The following is a 19,301-nucleotide window of genomic DNA, read 5'->3' as shown; positions in this document are numbered from 1 at the left end:
TTCTTACACATTCATTTAGAGCTCTCAGTGCCTACAGTCTACATCTCCACAAACCCCCCTCCATGCACTTGCAAAAATAAAGCTATAAACGAAAAAGTGGTGCATGGCATGCCTGATAATTCAGCAGAAGCAGCAGCAGCAGCAGCAGCTGAAAAGAGAAAATAAAGGGAAAGAATGATGATGCTTTTTTAAAACTAAAAGTTACCAAAAATATGCCTAATTTGGTAAGCCCTTTCTTGAAATGGTAAAAATTGGGTTTTGATATGAAGAGTGGGTAGAAGAAAATTTGCTTCTGGACTTTTAATGTTCAACACATGTTTGTGATGGATTTAATCACTTCAGTACTATGTCAAGATAAATTACATAGTCATGTACGTATTCTCCATCTCCAGGTAAGAATGATTCAATGTCTATGTGATTTTTGCCTTGTATCCACCTTCTGTAAAATATTCAAGAGTTTAATGGAGCTATTCTTAGCCCATTATCATCATCCTTCAAACCACTTTAGTCTGAACCACCTAATATTCAGAAAAATTTGTAGAAAAAATATAGTTGGGTCCTGGTCAGTTTGGCTAAGCGCTTGGAGCATCGGCCTGTGGACCAGAAAGTCCGGGTTCAGTTCCCACTAGGCCCTAGTGGCTAGGGGCACATACCAAAAATATATATATATATATATATCACAGATTTTCATATAATTGGTCTTTGGAATGAAGCAATCCTGGCCCTCTTCATCACTCTGTTATTTACTATCGATGCCACACAGGACTCATGCCTGTACATTTTCTGATCTTCTTTCTTCTGTAAAAGTGATTTAGCCATATTTATTTTTCAGGGCTACCATTAAAATCAAATGAGATGATGCAGACCTAACAAAGTTCTTGCCACATACTAGGTTGTCTATAAGTGGTACTTATAGTTACAATCAAGGAAAGAAATCCTACAGATGGAACGGTGTTCATCTGTGGCCATTTGTTGCTTTATTTCACAATACTTCCTTAGGCAAATTTCTCTACTACCTATCTCAATATCAGGTTTGATCTTGTTATAAACTCATGGGTTTTTCAGTGTTAATTTGGAATGCAGGTTTATAAAATTAATCTTGCTACAGAAATAGTTGAGAGATGTGAAATAACTACAACTTGAAGCAGCTAGCAGGCTAATTGCACAATCATAATTCACAGGCAAAAGCACACACACCCACACACCCAGGAAGTGCGGGGGGGTTGGTGGGGTCTTGTGGAAGTCAGTAGCTTATCTATTATGTGCACTCTGGAGCTGTAAACAAGACCATGTGAGGACTCAGCTAGAATGCTTCCTCTGAGTCAGTATTAAACAAACTTCCGAACTGTTAGGGAAGGAAATAAAACTACTGTACCCCCAAAGACACCAGGACAGAGAGCACGGATTGTGGGAGTTGTGCTCAAAATTATCAGAGACTGGTGCAATAATTAAAGTAAATTTTGTAATAAAAAATGATGCTTAATAATAATAGCCAGCATGAATTAGAATAAATTGTAATCTCCATATACAATGCCCTATCAGAAATTTATATGACTTATAAAATGGAATGGCAGGATTTTTTTTAATTTTTGGTGTTTCATTCTAGGAGAATGCTAGCACAATTTTCCATTTGGTGATGGTCTCTAACATGATTTTGGCAAATATCTCAACAATGGTGAAAAAAATAAAATCCCAGGAAACCACAGATTTTCATAGACAGCATAACATGACTCAGTGGAAAAAACAGGTTTTGAAATCAGAAGTACTCCAACCTACATTTTCTAGTTTTGTGATCTTGGACAAGTTACAGCTCCTTACTGAGACTCCATTTTCTCACTTAGAAGATCATGATATTCATGAGGTTCTTATTAAGATCAAATTAGATATTAGGTGAGTAAGCACTTTGACAAATATGAAGAGCTATCCAAATATGAGACATTACAATTTACTGCTTCAATCTGTAAATGTCCTCAGGTCAACTAAATCAGAATTAGAAAATCTGTAGTTATAGCTCAATACAGAGAATATGGCTTTTACATATAATTTTATTTCTGAATTTTAGAAGACTGAGTTTAGAAATCATAAATTATTTTTTTAATTTACTTTCTTTATTGATTTTAGAGAGCGAGGAAATAAATTAAGAGGAAATAGTTAAAACACTTTAATTCAAACCAATGTCCACAAAGTAGGATGTTTCATTAAATGTTGTCTGGGGGCACGGACAGTAAAGCATATTACCATTTCCCGCAACCCAAAACTTGACCCCACACTTGGACTTCTGAAGGTAAACTTCCTGGGAGGAAATTAAATACAGAGAAATCTCTTCCAGCTTTAGATACCAAAAACACTGTTGAAAACATTTAGACTAAATTAATTTTTAAAGTTTTACCCTACAATTATTAAAGACAACAGAAAAGGCAGTGCTGGGATTTTTTTTTTTTTAATTTAGAATGAGCACAACCAATGGACAGACCTCAGGTTGGGGAAAGCAGGGGGGGGGGTGAGAGTGTGAAGGAGGGGGTCAGTGGGAATAAAGGGGAGACATCTGTAATACTTTCACAATAAAAAATAGAACCATGAATATAAAAATAAAAATTACTTTTATCAACATCTTTAAGAAAAAAAGCAAGTGAAATGAAAATCAAAGATGTTCAAAATATCCTTTTCTACTTTTCTATGTCTTTATAAAATATGTTCTAAAGTAAGATAACAGTTCCTTTTTCCCTCCCTGAAATATTTTTACTTAAACCCTAATCTCCAGACCTTATAAAGAAAAACATTCAACCAAAAGAAAAAAAATAAAAGAACTGTAACAGTCATAATTTACATATATGACATATATAAATAAAGTAAAATAGGAAATGTGTTCACCCTGTTTTTATTATTCAAGCTACCCAGGATCATTCAAGCTTTCTTTCCTTTCTAAGGTGTGGTATACCTGCTGGGTTCAGTGGACACTTTGAAAGGTCAAATAGAGTCCATTCTTCAGGCAGATGAGATGCTATTCTATTTTTAAAAGACTACTAGAAAAGGAAATTCCACTGGCTTCCCCAGTTACACATTCCAATGTCTACCAAATCTCACTGTCTGAAAATTTTTCCTTTCTCTTATCTAAATCCCTCATGTTGTAACTTAAACCTGTTGCCTCCTGTCTGGTCCCTAATGGAGATGGTCATCATCTTCATAGATCAATATCCTCACATGAGGCTCTTCAAATTCTGCTAGACAGAAACCACTTGATTTCTAACACCTTTTATCACAGCTCTTTAATTGTGGTTGTTACTTGCCTCTCATTTTCTTTCAAGTGTTATTCCTTCAACCTTGTATTCATTTCACATATCCTTTTAATATAATATTTTTTAAAGTAAAGAAAATTTCCCAGCCAGTATGGCTCAGTGGTTGAGCATTGACCCATGCACCAAGAGGTCACAGGTTCGATTCCTGGTCAGAGCACATGCCCAGGCTGTGGGCCAGATCCCTGGTGGGGGGCATGCAGGAGGTGTCCAATCGATGTTCTCTCTCATCAATATTTCTCTCTCTCTCTCTCCCTTCCTCTCTCTCTAAAATCAATAAAGAAAAAAAATTTTTAAGTACAGTTATCCAGTAGCTTTACTACACTAGAACAATTTATTTTCAGTTTTCTTTGTTCTCACCTCTCTTATGTACACATACATACATCATTCTGACCATCATGTGTAATTTTATTTAATTTATTCCAAGTTTTTAAATTCCTTCTTCAGTTTCACAACACAGAACATGTCTACAATGAGCTAGTTAATCATTATAACATTGACAAGGCTGGCATAAAGTTCAAAATTTGAAAAATTTCCTTTTTTCTCAATAGAATTAAATGATTGATTACTAAGTACTGAAGTAATGTTAGGTTCTAAGGATTCAAAGCACTTAACATACAATTCTTGCCCACAAGCCACCCAGGCCATAACAAGACACCCAGCCAATTAATTAGAATTAAAAAGATCCTGTACAGATGATTCCTGCATGTACCTATACTGTGCAAATGTGTAGGGTTGACTGAGAGAGCCGCCGGACTTCAGGGGAGGGCTGACCCTGCAGAAGCCATAAGGAAGGAGTCACCTGGCAATTAATCAGGAGGAGAAGGAGCTCTGGATAAATTGCCACAGCTTCCTCCATCTGCTAGGAGGCCAGAGAACCTAACTGGACAGAATGCTCTGTGCTATTCAGTTTAACTGGGCCCCTGAGGGAGGATGTTCGGTGAAAGACTGAGTTTAGTGGCGGCTGCTTCCCAAATCTTTTCTGAATCATAAGGAAAAAGATTGGTTACTGGAATGACATGTCAAATTTGTGCAACTGAAAAAGAAAAAAAAAACATGAATAATAAAGTACGGTGACTGGGATTCACTTAGCAATTAATGAAACAACCTAGTATCATCAAAAGAGCAAAAACCCGAAAGGAAAAACTGGTTCCAGTACCAGAATAGCCTTAAAAAAATCAGTCTTCAGGTCTGACCTTCAGTTTCTTCACAGATATAATAGATGTTGTTTATGTGTATTACATGATTTAGATTCCAGAAAATAGCAAATATTTAAAAAATATGTTCTAGTTCCAAAAACTGAACATGTGGTCCATTCTTTAATGAAAAAAAATATATATATGCCCATTTTCACTAAATCTTAGGCTTAGATTTAGAAAATGGATACACAGACTACACTCTCAAAAAGTTTAGTTTTAAAAATAGAACACTGGTTTTAAAATATTAAAGGAGCTTGCAGCTTAATAAATTCCAACGGAAGAGCCCAAATGTCAAATTATTTCTCCATTCGTTCAACAAAGGTGTGTTGAGCGTTCTCTGTACCAGGGTGTGTGCTAGGTACTGGCAATATTATACTTTGGAGAACGAAATTCAAGATTCCAGAAAGGAAGAGATGGCATATTTGAAACAGATACTTTTTTAAAGTTTAATGAAGAGTCTGTAGAGAATGTGGACAGCAGCAAATGGCTAGGAAGAGCAAGAGAAGCCACATAGCTGATGTTTATTACCCTTGGGCCTAAATCATCAGGGAGAGGAAGTAGCTGTGGAAACCAAGAGCTGTAGGAGGTGACTGCCAGAAAGGAGCTATACATGACCTTTAGTAGAAAACACAGCTACCACCAAAGCTTTCCTTCCGCCTGCACTTTGATGCCCCCTCATCTTCCTTAACTTGGTTAGAAGTTGGAGGGCAGGGGAACCCAGCTGACACAGCTCTAAGAAGTCAGCCTCTCAGGACACAGAGAGGGATGAAGATACATGTACAGCACATCCTTGCTTGTGAAAAGAGTGTGGTTATGGTGACAGAGAGATATTTAACAAGAAAAGATCATTTCAGATGATCATGAGTGGTCTGAACAATTTAAAACAAGGATATGACTGAGGAGGTGAAGATAACTCAGAGAAGATAACATTTCTGCTAGAACCTAAAGATAAAAAGGGGCCAACTATAACAATTTGGAGGGGAGCAGTCTAGGCAAGGGGAAGAGCAAATGTAAAGGTCCCAAGGTAGAAGGGCTCTGGAGTGTTTGAGAATTGGGGGAAAGGCTAAATATCTCCAAAGCATATTAAGGAAGAGAAAAGTGTAAAAAACAAACCAAAATGAGGTCAGGATAGTAGGCAGTGCCCATATCTTGTAATAAAAGGCAAGAAAATCATAGCAAGGAGTTTGGGATCTACTTCCGTGCAATGGGAAGCCACCGAATGATTAAATGCAGGGGACTAATGTTATTTTGTTTACATGTTTCAAAGATCACATAGGCTGCTGTGTGAAGACTAAAGATTAAGGGCACAAGAATAGAAGCAGGGAGGCCAGTTACATGGGTACAATAACCGCCACCTATTTGCAGAGGATATGTCCCAAGCCCCCCAGTGGATGCCTGAAACCACAGATGTACTGTGTTTTTCCTGCACACAGATATCTATGATAAAATTTAATTTATAAAATAGACGTAGTAAGAGATTAACAGTAATAACTAATAATAAAGTAGAGCAATTATAACAATATACTCTAATAAAAATTATGTGAATGTGATCTCTCTCTCTCTCTCAAAATATTTTATTGTACTGTACTCCCCTTGTCACTTAAAGGAAGTACTCTACAGCTTTGCTGTGGCATCCCTGCAATTCCAGCGTGACTCTTGTTGTGCTTTGGGGCCATTATTAAGTAAAAGAAGGGTTACTTAAACACAAGCACTGTGATACTGGAACAGTCCATAGGATAACCCAGGCTACGAAAGGGGCAGGAGCATCTACAGCATGGGTAGGTCTACAGTGTGTGCAGGAAGAACAAAGGATGTTGTACATCATGGGCAGGAGAGAGCAGACCTCCCGAGATTTCTTCACTCTACTTAGGACTGTGCAATTTAAAACTTCTGAATTGTTTCTTCATGGGATTTTTCATTTAATATTGGTGGACTGTGGTTGACTGTAGGTAAGTGAAACTGCAAAAAGCAAAATTGTGGATAAGGCCCTGGCCAGTTTGGATCAGCAGTTAGATCATCACCCACGGACCAAGAGTCCCTGGTTTGGTTCCCACTAAGGGCAAGTATTTCGGTTACAGTTTGTCCCCGGCCCCGGTTTGGGTTGTGTGGGTGGCAACTGGTCAATGTGTCTCTCACATCAATGTTTCTCTCTCTCTCTCTTTCCCCCTCTCTCCTTCCCACTCTATCTGGAGACAAATGCAAAAATGTCCTTGGGTGAGGATAAAAACAAAAACAAAAAACTGCCAATAAGGAGGGACTACTGTGTTTTAGAAGTTGGTAGAGAGTTGATGGTATTTCGGACTGAGATAGTAACATGGGGATTAAAGAGAAGATAATGTATTTTCAGAAGGATTAGAGATAGAGGACAAAAAGAGAGAGGGGGAGAGAAGAAAAAACGATGACTCCCATATTTTTTCTATTCATACATATTGCATTTCTTGCAAGTTATATAAAAAATTTGCATTTTCCTAAACATAATATTTACTGATACACCTCAGCCTTTGAATTTGTAGATTTGTCTTTCAGGAACATTTCTCCTTTCTGGTCCATGTATCTAATTGAGACAAGTCCTTGTTCAAGACTGAGTTCTAGGAATACTTGACTCAAGAAGCTGTTCCTAAAGCCCTAGTCTGAGTTTGGTGTTCTCTCCTCAGAACTTCCCATGGCAACTTCTGCATGCAGCTCTTGTCCCCTTCTTATGGACTTGGCTTATATCAGGGAAACAGCAAGGAAAGACAGAGTAAAATAGGGTAGGAAATAGAAGATAGAGACAAAGCTTGAGTTTTCCCAAAAATAGTGTCCAAGGCAAGAACCTATAAACAGAGGCAGGAGTGAGGGACTGGGAAGAACGAGGGAAAGGGCGAAGCAAATACACAGATGCATTATTAAAATCACTGTTGTAGGCCACTGACACTCAATCCTGCCTGGAATCGTCTAAAGAAGATGCTGAATGCCTTTTGGAATTATTTACCTGGGGGTTGATGATTTTTATCTATAGCTAATATCCCAGGTTAGTTATGATTTACTTTGAGGCATAAAAATCCCTATATACTTCCAGACTGAGCACGCCTGCTTGAACAAAAGGCTTCCCCAAGGCAACTGTGGCACTGGAAAAACCCAAGGGCAAAAGTGCAAAACACCAGTGCTTGAGAAGTGATGTCAGCATGAGGTAAGTCTAACTACTTTTTTTCAGCACATGTGCACTGAAATCAGAAATAAGGCTAAGAGGATGTGAGTCAGGAATCCAAAAGCATCTCATACAGTCTATTTTTTGTATCACTCAGATACACGTATGTTCTAAAATAAGTCCCATCCGCCTTTCTAAGTCTTCAAGGTGGTGGTCAGCCACAATCTCTACACATGACCTGATAGATATATATTAATACAATAAACTGCAGTCTTCATGGCTTCAACTGCTCCTGAAGTTATAATTGATATTTATATTTTCCTCCCTCCACTATTCATATTAAATTCCCCTCTCCCTCAGCCAGCACTCATATTTGCCTAGGTTTCTAGCCTAGTGGGGTGAGGCAGACCTTAATCCCTGAGCAGGCTGAGCCCTTGGCTACCTTCCTTTTGTGAGGTCATGGTTGCCAAAATTGCCATTCACCGTTACCAATGAGCAGTGAAGGCTAAGAAATGCCACGTTTGGCCCATACCTTGCCAATGCCTTAGCAACCTCACATTGCTCAAAGCTTCAGTTTCCAGTGCCTCCTCATCAAAATCATCCCCAGTGTGAATCTAATACTATATAGCTTAGGTTGGGTTCTACCAAAAAGCAAAGCTTCACACAAGGAGCTATCCCAGCGTACAGGTAGGGGACCAGAGAGAAAGGGAAAAAATTTAATTAAGGGTGCATTTTTTGTGTCATAGCTTTGGGAAACTGGGGCTTCATCCTGGTGTCTAAGAAACATAGAGAAATTATCTAGAGCTATCTGCTAGAAGGACGACTGGGGAAAGCATTTTTCCATAGGTGTCCATCCATCATTGATTGAGGACTGCTCTCAGAATCAACTTTCATTAATTCTGGGGCTCCGTGTATGAGCTTAACAACTGGGATTTCATTCCCAGCTGTAGTATTGGAGAAGTCTTGAAACTAAAAATAAAAAATAATGGTGTTCATTTGAGATGAGATTCTGTTGTAATATGAGTTAAAGGCGGAATGCCCATTGCATCCAGGCTGGAATCAGGTGAGACTGAAAGCAATGTGAGTTAGGGTCCCGAGGGCTCTGAGACAGCCTTCTCAGAGAATTTTGAATTTAATTTGGTGAAACATAAGCAAATACCAGATTTCTAAGCAGAAGAGTGATATAATTAGGTTTGTATCATAAGATTATACTTGAGATACTGAGGAGGATGAATCAGGCAGAGAATGGAATGGTGAAGTACAGGAGACCATTTTGGAGACTTATCCTATAGCTGATTGTGCACAAGAGCTGTGTCAATGGAGATGAGGGAAGGAAGGAATTAATAAGCTACTTAGTCAACGGGAACATTGTGAAAAGTTTCACTTTGATAATTTGCTCAAAGATCTTATTGTAACAAAGTATCATCAGTTAGCTTTGACCTGTAGTTAGTAGGGAGTAGAGAGCTTGTTGACAGAATCAATATAGTTTCAAATTTAGGCCAATGAATGGCTCATGAGGCCAAAGTGTTAACTGTGGTTATATCCAAGGAAGTGGGTAGGGGAGAAATTGATGTAATTTTTTACTTCCACTTTCTGAATGACTATCTTTGTGACTAATCTTTCAAAATGAGATGATAGTCAATATTAGGTTCTAAAACCAGAGGCAGGAGTAATGAAGACATCAAAAATAAAGAAATAGAACTTCCCTCCTATATACAAAGAAATGTATGCCACAAGAAAAGAAAGAAAGAAAATAAAATCTTGTCTCTTATCCCCCTCAAATTTTGATGTTATGTACTTGAAAAAAGAGGGTTTTTGGAGAATAACATAAAAGTAAATACAAAATAATGTATGGAAAGAACTTCTGCAGGAACAGACCAAATGCCACCAAAATGTCAAAAGCACCAAAGTCTATCACTTCATGTAACAGTGATTAAGGCAGAAACAAGTCTATAAAACCCTTTAGTTTCAGGGCTTATTAGTTCTGATGTGGCTTTGTGCTCTTTCTGCATCTCTCTCTCTCTCTCTCTCTCTCTCTCTCTCTTTTTTTTTTTACTTCTGCATCTCTTTAGCTATTATTTAAACACTCATCAAATTTTTTGCTAACCTCTTTTTTTTTCTTTATGGATTTTGTATTCCTTCAAATACCTAGCTCCATCCATTTCTGTCTTTCTTTTTTTCCCCAATGATATTTAGTGAGCATCTTCTATGTACCATTGTGCTAGTGCTACAGGAGAAATGAGTAGGCCAAATTTCTCCATTGATAGTGGGAGTGGGGCTCTCGTGATATCTTCAGAAAAAGAATTTTCTAAGACTCACACAGGAGAATGAATGATTCATATTTGTGTAGAGTTACATTCCTCAGGTTCTGATGTCTCATTTCCTTCAAGCCAGTCCTGAAAAAGAGGCAGGTGTTGGGTTCAGCAAGGCTAGAAGCAAAGCCAGTGTCCAGAGTTTTCCTTCCATGGTGAAGTGAAGCTGGGTCCAGCAGAATATCAGGCTAGGTTTAGTCCATCAGTCTATTGTGTAAAGTACACATGGCCCATGACCAAATATAGGGAAATGTTCCCCCTGCAACAGAAGTCCCAGCAGGGTCAGGAAAACCCGAAGCCAAGAGAGAGTGAACTTCCTTTGTTCAAGGGATTATATATCTTAGATCTCACACCCTTGCAGTGTTCATGCCTGTTCTGGCCACTGACCTGTTTCCAGGTGTAACTGACAGGTAGGTATTTTCCCACATTACCCACACCTTACTGGGCATGTGTCTAAACTGCCTTTATCCGGTTCCTTCCCCCATCAATATGCGGGGAGTGGACCTAGAGAGTGTTAACTTGCAGCTTCCTGGAAAAGCTGTATAAATGGCAAGCCTTTATTATCTAGTCTTCCCTTTCTTCCTTTCCTGTTAAATAATAATCAGATTATTTATAATGGTATCACTAGGACTGTTGATACTATCATTAGTAATATAACACTTTCCCTTCTGATGATTAGGGTCTAGATTTGTATCTGACTTTAGCACTTATTTAATAGTGTAACTTCAAGTAATTTATATAACCTCCCTGAGCCTCAGTATTTTCATTATTCAAGAGAGGGGAATGTATTAAATATATGAGATTGTGTTGAGATATCATTCATTTGTTCATTCAAACTTTCATCAATAACACTTACTAAACCCTCTCCATGTCTTACATTCTTGTGCTTTGTGAACCAAAAATAGTAAATCAACAGTGTGAATTACTATTATGTGTATGCAATGAACTAAACTGGTATGTCTTATTTATTGGTTTGTTTTATTTAAAAAGATTTTTTCAGCCATTGTATTCAGTAAATTTAAGCACCACAATGTCATTTTCTAGTTCAGGTACAGTTACCATTTTAATGTCTAAATTCAACTAGTAAGTTGTACATTTGATTAAGAGGATAACATTTTAATCCTAAATAGTAAAATAGACACTCAGCCAACAAAACTAGAAAGTAAATTGAAGCAAGAAGAAAAATACTGAGTAAATGCATAAAGAAAAGCAAAAAATTTGGAGGAGATGATTTCTAAATATGCTAGCTCAGAATGATATATGCACACTTTTATCTAATTTTTTTTTTAGAAAAAAATCATTGTTCTTTTATTTTTTTATTATTTTTTTATTTATTTTTGTTAATACTCACCTGAGAATATTTTTCCAATGATTTCTTTTTTTTTTATTTTTCTTACAGATGTTTCTCCTTTTTTATACCATTGACAGCCTCATCTCCATCCCCACCACCTCGTCCCTGGCTTTGCTGTCCATGTCCATTGGTTATGCGTACATGCACATAAGTTCTGTGGTTTATCTCTTCCCTCCCCCGACCATCCCCTCCTCTGAGGGTTGTCAGTCTGTACGCTACTTCCACGTCTCTGGTTCTACCCTATTCCTCAGACTGTTATGTTTATTATATTCCACAAATAAGTGAGATCATGTGGTATTTGTCTTTTTCTGTTTGGTTTGTTTTGCTTAGGATAATACTGTCCAGGTCCCTCCATATCATGTCAAAGGATAAGAGTACTCCATTGTGTATATGTACCATGGCTTTTTAATCCACTAATCTACTGATGGACACTTGGACTGTTTCCAGATCTTAGCTATTGTAAATAATGCTGCTACGAACATGGGGCTACATATTTTTTTTTCTGATTGGTGTTTCAGGCTTCTTACAGTATATCCCTAGAAGTGGGATCACTGGGTCAAATGGCAGTTCAGTTTTTAATTTTTTGAGGTAACACCATATTGTTTTCCATAGTGGCTGCACCAGTCTGCATTCCCACCTGCAGTGTACTAGAGTCCACTTTTCTCCACGCCCTCACCAATACTTGTTTGATGATTTGTTGATGGTAGCCATTCTGACAGGTGTGAGGTGATACCTCATTGTTGTTTTAATTTGCATTTCTCTGATGCTTAGTGATGTTGAGCATTTCTTCATATGTCTCTTGGCCATTTGTATGTCCTGTTTGGAGAGGTGTCTATTCAGCTCCTCTGCCCATTTTTTAATTGGGTTCTTTGTCTTCCTTTTGTTGAGTTGTATGACTACTCTATATATATTGGAAATTAACCCCTTATCTGATGTATCATTGGCAATGATGCTCTCCCAAACAGGGGGTTGCCTTTCCATTTTGATGGTTGTTTCTTTTGCTGTGCAGAAGCTTTTTATTTTGATGCAGTTCCATGTGCTCATTTTTTCTTTTGTTTCTGTTGCCTTAGGGGATGTATCGGTGAAAATTGTGCTGCGTGTGATGTCCAAAATTGTGTTGCCTACATTTTTTTCTAAACTTTTTATGGATTCAAGGATCACATTTAAGTCTTTTATCCATTTTGAGTTTATTTTTGTGTATGGTGTAAATTGATGGTCTAGTTTCATTGTTTTGCATATAGCTGTCCAATTTCCCAACACCATTTATTAAAGATGCTGTCTTTATTCTATTGCATGCTCTTGCCTTTTTTGTCAAATATTAATTGAGCATAATGTCTTGGGTCCCTTTCTGGGTTCTCTGTTTTGTTCCACTGCTCTATATGCCTGTTCTTTTGCCAGTACCAGGCTGTTTTGATTACAGTAGCTTTGTAGTATAATATGATATCTGGTAATGTGATCCCACCCACTTTGTCCTTTTTTTTTTTTTTTCAAGATTGCTGTGGCTATTCTGGATCTTTTTTTGTTCGATATGAACTTTTGAAGTATTTGTTCTAGTTCTGTGAAATATGTCACTGGTATTTTGATAGGGATCGCATTGAATCTATAAATTGCTTTGGGTAGTATGGACACTTTAATGATGTTAATTCTTCCAATCCATGAACAAGGTATGTGCTTCCACTTTTTTATATCTTCTTCTATTTTTTTTTTTTAATGACCTGTAGTTTGCTGCAAATAGGTCCTTTACTTCTTTGGTTAAGTTTATTCCTAGGTATGTTCATTTATGTTGCCACGATGGTGAATGGGATTGTTTTTTCAGTTTCTCTTTCTGTGAGTTCATCATTGGTGTATAAGAATGCCATCGATTTCTTGACGTTAATTTTGTATCCTACTACTTTGCCAAAATCATTTATTAAATCTAGAAAATTTTTGACGGAGTCTTTGGGGTTTTCTATGTATAATATCATGTCATCTACAAATAATGACAGTTTCACTTCCTCCTTTCGAATTTGGATTTCTTTTATTTTTTCTTCCTGGATGATTGCTGTGGCTAAGACTTCCAGTACTATGTTAAATAACAGTGGCAAAAGTGCACATCCCTGTCTTATTCTTGTTCTTAAGGGAAATGTTTTTAATTTTTGCCCATTGAGTATGATGTTGGCTGTAGGTCTTTCATATATGGCCTTTAGTATGTGGAGATATGATTCCTCTATTCCCACATGCCTGAGCATTTTTATCAGAAATGGAAGCTGAATTTTGTTTAATGCTTTTTCAGCGTCTATTGATATGATCATGTGGTTTTTATTCTTCATTTTATTTATGTGATGTATCACATTTATTGATTTGCAAATATTGTATGAGTCTTGCATCCCTGGGATGAATCCCACTTGGTCATGGTGAATAATTTATTTGATGTATTGCTGGATTCAATTTGCTAGTGTTTTGTTCAGGATTTGGCATCTATGTTCATTAGGGATATTGGCCTGTAGTTTTCTTTCTTTGTAGTGTCTTTTTCTGGTTTTGGAATTAGAATTATGCTGGCCTCAAAAAACGAGTTTGGAAGTCTTCCTTCTTTTTGAATTTTTGGAATATTTTGAGGAGAACGGGTGTTAGTTCTTTTTGGAATGTTCAGTAAAACGCCCCTGAGAAGCCATCTGGGCCTGGGCTTTTGTTAGCTGGGAAAGTCTTGATTATCTCTTCAATGTCCTTAGTTGTTATTGGTCTGTTCAAGTTTTCTATCTCTTCCCGGTCCAGTTTTGGGAGACTATGTGTTTCTAGAAATTTGGTCGTTTCACTTAGATTGTCAAATTTTTTGCCATATAATTGGTCATAGTAGTTGTTAATGATCTTTTGTATTTCTGTGGTGTCAGTTGTTACTTCTCCTCTTTCATTCCTGATTCTGTGTATTTGGGTTCTCTCTCTTTGTTTCTTGGTGAGTCTACCTAAGAGTCCATCAATCTTGTTTATCTTTTCGAAAAACCAGCTCTTTGTTTCATTGATCCTTTGAATTGTTTTTTTGGCCTCTATGTCATTTATTTCTGCTCTGATCTTTACTATTTCCTTCCTTCTACTAGCTCTGGTGTGTTTTTTGGTTGTTGTTTGCTCTCTAGTTCTTTAACTTGTAAATGTTGGATATTCTGTTAGAAATTTTTCTTATTTCTTAAGGTAGGCCTGTAGTGCTCTGAACTTCCCTCTCAGAACTGCTTTTGTTGCAACCCATTTTGTGTTGTTGTGTGTTCATTTTCACTGGGTTCCAGGAAGTTTTTAATTTTTTCCTTGATCTCCTCGGTAATCCATTCATTGTTCAATAACATGCTATTTAGCCTCCATGTGTTCAAATGTCTTTGCCTGTTTTTGTTGCAATTAATTTCTAGTTTCATGCCATTGTGATCTGAGAAGTTGCTTGATATGATTTCAATCTTCTTGAACTTGTAGAGATTTAGTGTGTGCCCTAACATGTGGTCTATCTTTGAGAATGTCCCATGTGCACATGAGAAGAATGTGAGTTCTGTAGTTTTGGGGTGTAATACTCTGTAGATATCTATTAAATCCATTTGGTCTAGTGCTTCATTTAGAGTCTCTGTTTTCTTGCTAATTTTTTGTCTAGAGGATCTATCCAGTGATGTCAACGGGGTGTTGAAGTCCCCTGCTATGACTGTATTGTTGTTGATTTCTCCTTTGAAGTCCTCCAGAAGATTTTTAACATATGTTGGTGCTCCTATATTGGGTGCATATATGTTTATCAAGGTTTTATCTTCCTGTTGGATAGATCCTTTCAGTATTATGTAGTGGCCTTCTTTGTCTCTAGTTATGGCCTTCATTTTGAAATCTATTTTATCAGATATGAGTATTGCTACTCCAGCTTTTTATTCCTTTTCGTTTGCTTGGAAGATTTTTTCCATCCCTTCACTTTCAACCTATGTGAGTCTTTTGTTGTGAGGTGGGTCTCTTGTAAACAACATATAGATGAGTCATGCTTTCATATCCAATCAGCTACTCTGTCTTTTTATTGGAGCATTCAGTCCATTTACATTTAAGGTGATTATTGATATGTACTTATTTATTGCCATTTTTGTTTAGTGTGGTTCTATTTTTCTTCCTATTTCTTCTAATAATTACAGCAGTCCTTTTAACATTTCTTGCAGTGGTGGTTTGGTGATAATGTATTCCTTCAGCCTTTTTTTTTTTTTTTTTTTTTGTCTGGAAAGCTTTTTATTTGATCTTCTACTTTAATGATAGCCTTGCTGGGTAGAGTAGTCTTGGATTCAGATCCTTGTTTTTCATGACTTGATTACTTTATGCCACTCCCTTCTGGCCTGTAGTGTTTTTACTGAGAAGTCAGCTGAGAGCCTTATGGGGGTTCCTTTGTAGGTAACCTGTTGCTTCTCTCTTGCTGCTTTTAGGATTCTCTCTCTGTCTTTAATTTTAGGCATTTTAATTCCTATGTGTCTTGGTGTGGGCCTATTTGGGTTCTTACTTGGGGCTCTCTGTGCTTCTTGAACTTGAATGCCTTCTTCCTTCACCAAATTAGGGAAGTTTTCTGGTCACTATTTCTTGGAATATATTCTCTAACCCTTGCTCATTTTCTTCTTCGGGAACTCCTATGATGCAAATATTACTACGTTTCCAATTATCCCATAGTTCTCTTAAGCTGTCTTCCTGTTTTTTAATTGTTTTTTCTGTTTGGTTTTCCAATTGGTTGATTTTTTTCTCCCCTGTCTTCTCATTCACTGATCCAGTCCTCAGCTTCCTCTACTCTGCTATTTAGACCTTCCAATGTGTTCTTTATTTCTGATATGTTATTCTTGATATCTTCTTGGTGGTTTTTAATTTCCAATTGGTTTATTTTCAACATTTCTGTGTCTTTACTCATGGTGTTGAAGTCCTTACTCATGGTGTTGAGCTTCCTCAAGATCAGGGCTCTGAATTCTAGCTCTGTTAACTTGCTCAACTGCTCCACATTTATCTCCTCTTTGGTAGAGGTCTCTTGTTCTTTCATTTGGCTTTTGTTTCGGTGTTTCACAATTTTGGCTATCACAGTGGGCTTTGGAGCCTGCCAAATTTTCCCTGTGGGTGTTGGTGTTCTCCTGTTTGTGGCTCTCTCCCCTGGGTTTGGATGAGCCAGGGAGGACCCACTTTAAACACCACTGTCAAGTCTTACTTTCCAGGTTAGAGTTGCTAGCCCAGGAATGGTTCAGTTATCCTCTAGCTTTTTGCCTGGAGGCTATCAGGTTACTTGAAGAGCCTTGGCTTCTCAGTTGAATGAAAAACTTCCTCAGGTGCTCAACCTAAGGGGATTTCCTGAGGGTGGGGCAGATGCTGGTTGTTACTGAGCCTCAATTTGCATTTCAGTGGCCCACCTGGGTGGGGTTGAATCTCTGAGGAAGGGGCCTTCACCTCTCCTCAGAGCCCTGGGAAGGAGTAAGGTGGCCACTGTCCTGCATGGCTGCAACTCAGCAAAAGCTCTGAGCACCCTCCAAATCCCAAGTGTCCCCACATAGTTCCAGTCCAGTCCACCCTCCCTCTGCTGGAGCCCAAGGTGAGTGGCTGTGGCTATTTTAGCATCTGTCTCAAATCTGGACTGTGGAGCTGCTTGGGAGTTTAACCCGAGGTTGCTGCTCACAGCTAAGGCCGCTGCTGTCTGTGGACTCCCAGCCCCCCTCTCACACCTCTGCAATCCTACCAGGATCAAGTCAGTGTCCCTGATTATATGATATTTGCAAGCTGCTTTTCTGTTGCTTTTTCCCAATGATTTGTCTTTATTTTAGTTGTAATTCCAGTTTGGTCCTGGGAGACGGTCTATGTAGCTTCCATTCACTCCACCGCCATTTTGAAATCTTAGACTTATTCAGGAAAGTTCCAGTCAGAGATGCATCAAAAAGAGATACCAAAAAATTTGAAGGTGCTGCAAAGTGGACTTGAGATCCAGAGAAGAGTTTAGATTTGGAGGAAATCTGGGCACGAATTTCCAAACTTACCACGTCTGCCCATTTGTGTTCACTTTTCCTCAGCTTCTGGGCTGTGATGAGGGGCTGCTGAGCCACTGAGCTCTGTCCCCGTTTCCCAATGGACCTGGATCCAGTCGGAGCCCCTCTTTCATGCACAGAACCGCGGTCAATGCAGGCTAAAGCCCAACACCTTCCAGGACCCCTTTTATTATTTTTAATATAAGGACTACCACAAGCCCTGGCCAGTTTTGCTCAGCGGTTAGAGCTTTGGCCTGCAGTCCAGAGACACCTGGGTTCGGTTCCCATAAGGGGGCATACCTCTGTTGCAGTTTGTCTGTGGCCCTGGTTGGTCGTGGGCGTGGCAGCCACTCGATGTGTCCCTTTCACGTTGATCTTTCTCTCTCTCCCCCCCGCCATCTGAACAAAAAATGGAAAAATATCCTCAAGTGAGGACAAAGAAAAAAAAGGACTACCACAAAAACACCAGATAGTTCACTGATAAACCATTTCTTGATTGTAGCTCTGTGGAGCATTTCATAAGATCAACTTAGCATGAGATGCCTGTGATATTTATATTTTTATATTTGCATTAGTGATTTTTGAGACTAAATCCTACACATATCTTTACATTGTAATACATATCATATAAGCAATAGCTCTAGTGGAAAGTTAATGGTACACAAGTTGCACTTATTCTGTTGAAAACAAAAAATTTAAAGGAAGAGAAATATTTTGTTATAAAGCCCACAACTTCTATCCAACCTTACTTCTCTACATATATTGGTGGGAATCATTTATACATAAACATTTTCATACTTGCTATCTGCAATCTAATATCAGTTTTTCTGTTTGATCAAGGCTGTATTATAAATATATGCACATACATATTTATTTTATGACCTCAAGGAATTTGAAAATTTCTTACATATACCCCCCTTTCCTTTATAATCATATCAGCATCATGACTGACAACCAGGAACAGGAAGTAAATCTGGATAGAAACTGCAGAAAAATAAGAGTTAAAAATCAGTGGGAAGACCATATAACATAGCTTTATGCTCTCCTCTATGAGGATGAAAATATTTGAAATGGGAGCATACAGATAAACGAGGTGTCTCTAAGACTTAGGGTAAAAGGTATTGTACATTAGCACTCTATTCTAGTTGATAAAGTTTTGCACAAGGATACAGGTTAGCAATTCTGATACAGCCAAACATGTACGGGGGCGGAGGGAGCAAAAGTAGGTTTACAGTTGTGAGTACATGAAACACAGAGTTTATTCTTGTTGTTATTTATTAATTATGGAATTATTTTCCATAGGAACAACTGTAAACTTACTTTTGCCTCACCCTGTGTACTGGAAATGGCAGGTGGTAGAAGCAAGGTTTCTCACTGTTGGAGTGGGAGCATACAGATAAACGAGGAAATCCAAAGTGGTACAAGTGATATAAATTAGAGTTGGAAACATCAGCATAAACTCATGTTTAGGTTGCTTTTGAAACAGGCAGTTACATACAAAGATCACATATATGGCTTAGAAGATATTTAATACCTTGTCCTGTCAGCTGAGAGGTCTTGGAAGCAACTACACCTACTGACGATAAGTATACCTCGTGCTCAGATCTTGGTTTCTAATAAAAGGAAACTAATTAAAGGAATGAGTGTTCCTTGGAGAAATGGCTGATTCTAGGACTGAGGCAGGAGATATGGAAGATAAGCCAGGAACATTTTGTAGTACCAGAAATTAAGCAAGTTCTTAAAAAAAAGAAAAAGAAAAAAAAAAAAACTATATTGACAGGGTATGTCAAGGAGATACAAGAGCCAAATTGCAAGAGCTTCCAACGGCCAAATCTGGAATAATTTGAGCAGCAAAACAAATCGAAGTATTAGATTATAACCCAAAGTATAAAATAAATATCCATGAGTCCATGCTGATACAAATATAAATAATGGACTATGTAAACAAATGGGGAAGTAGAGGAAATTTTCCCATGCAGAAGTATTTCAAATAATTTCAAAAGCAACCTAAACATGAGTTCATACTGGTGTTTCCAACTCTAATTCATATCACTTG

At 37.9% G+C, this 19,301-nt stretch overlaps 1 pseudogene; it reads left to right on the top strand.

Annotated features, from left to right (window-relative positions):
- Nucleotides 1–1,726: 1,726 nt before the first annotated feature.
- LOC118629337 overlaps nt 1,727–19,301 on the top strand; it is a 43,502-nt pseudogene continuing 25,927 nt past the window's right edge.

The sequence above is a fragment of the Molossus molossus genome, unplaced genomic scaffold (genome assembly GCF_014108415.1).
Source record: "Molossus molossus isolate mMolMol1 unplaced genomic scaffold, mMolMol1.p scaffold_m16_p_14, whole genome shotgun sequence".
NCBI lineage: Eukaryota > Metazoa > Chordata > Mammalia > Chiroptera > Molossidae > Molossus > Molossus molossus.
The sequence above is the reverse complement of the archived record's forward strand: the minus strand, read 5'-3'. Positions and strand labels throughout refer to the sequence as shown.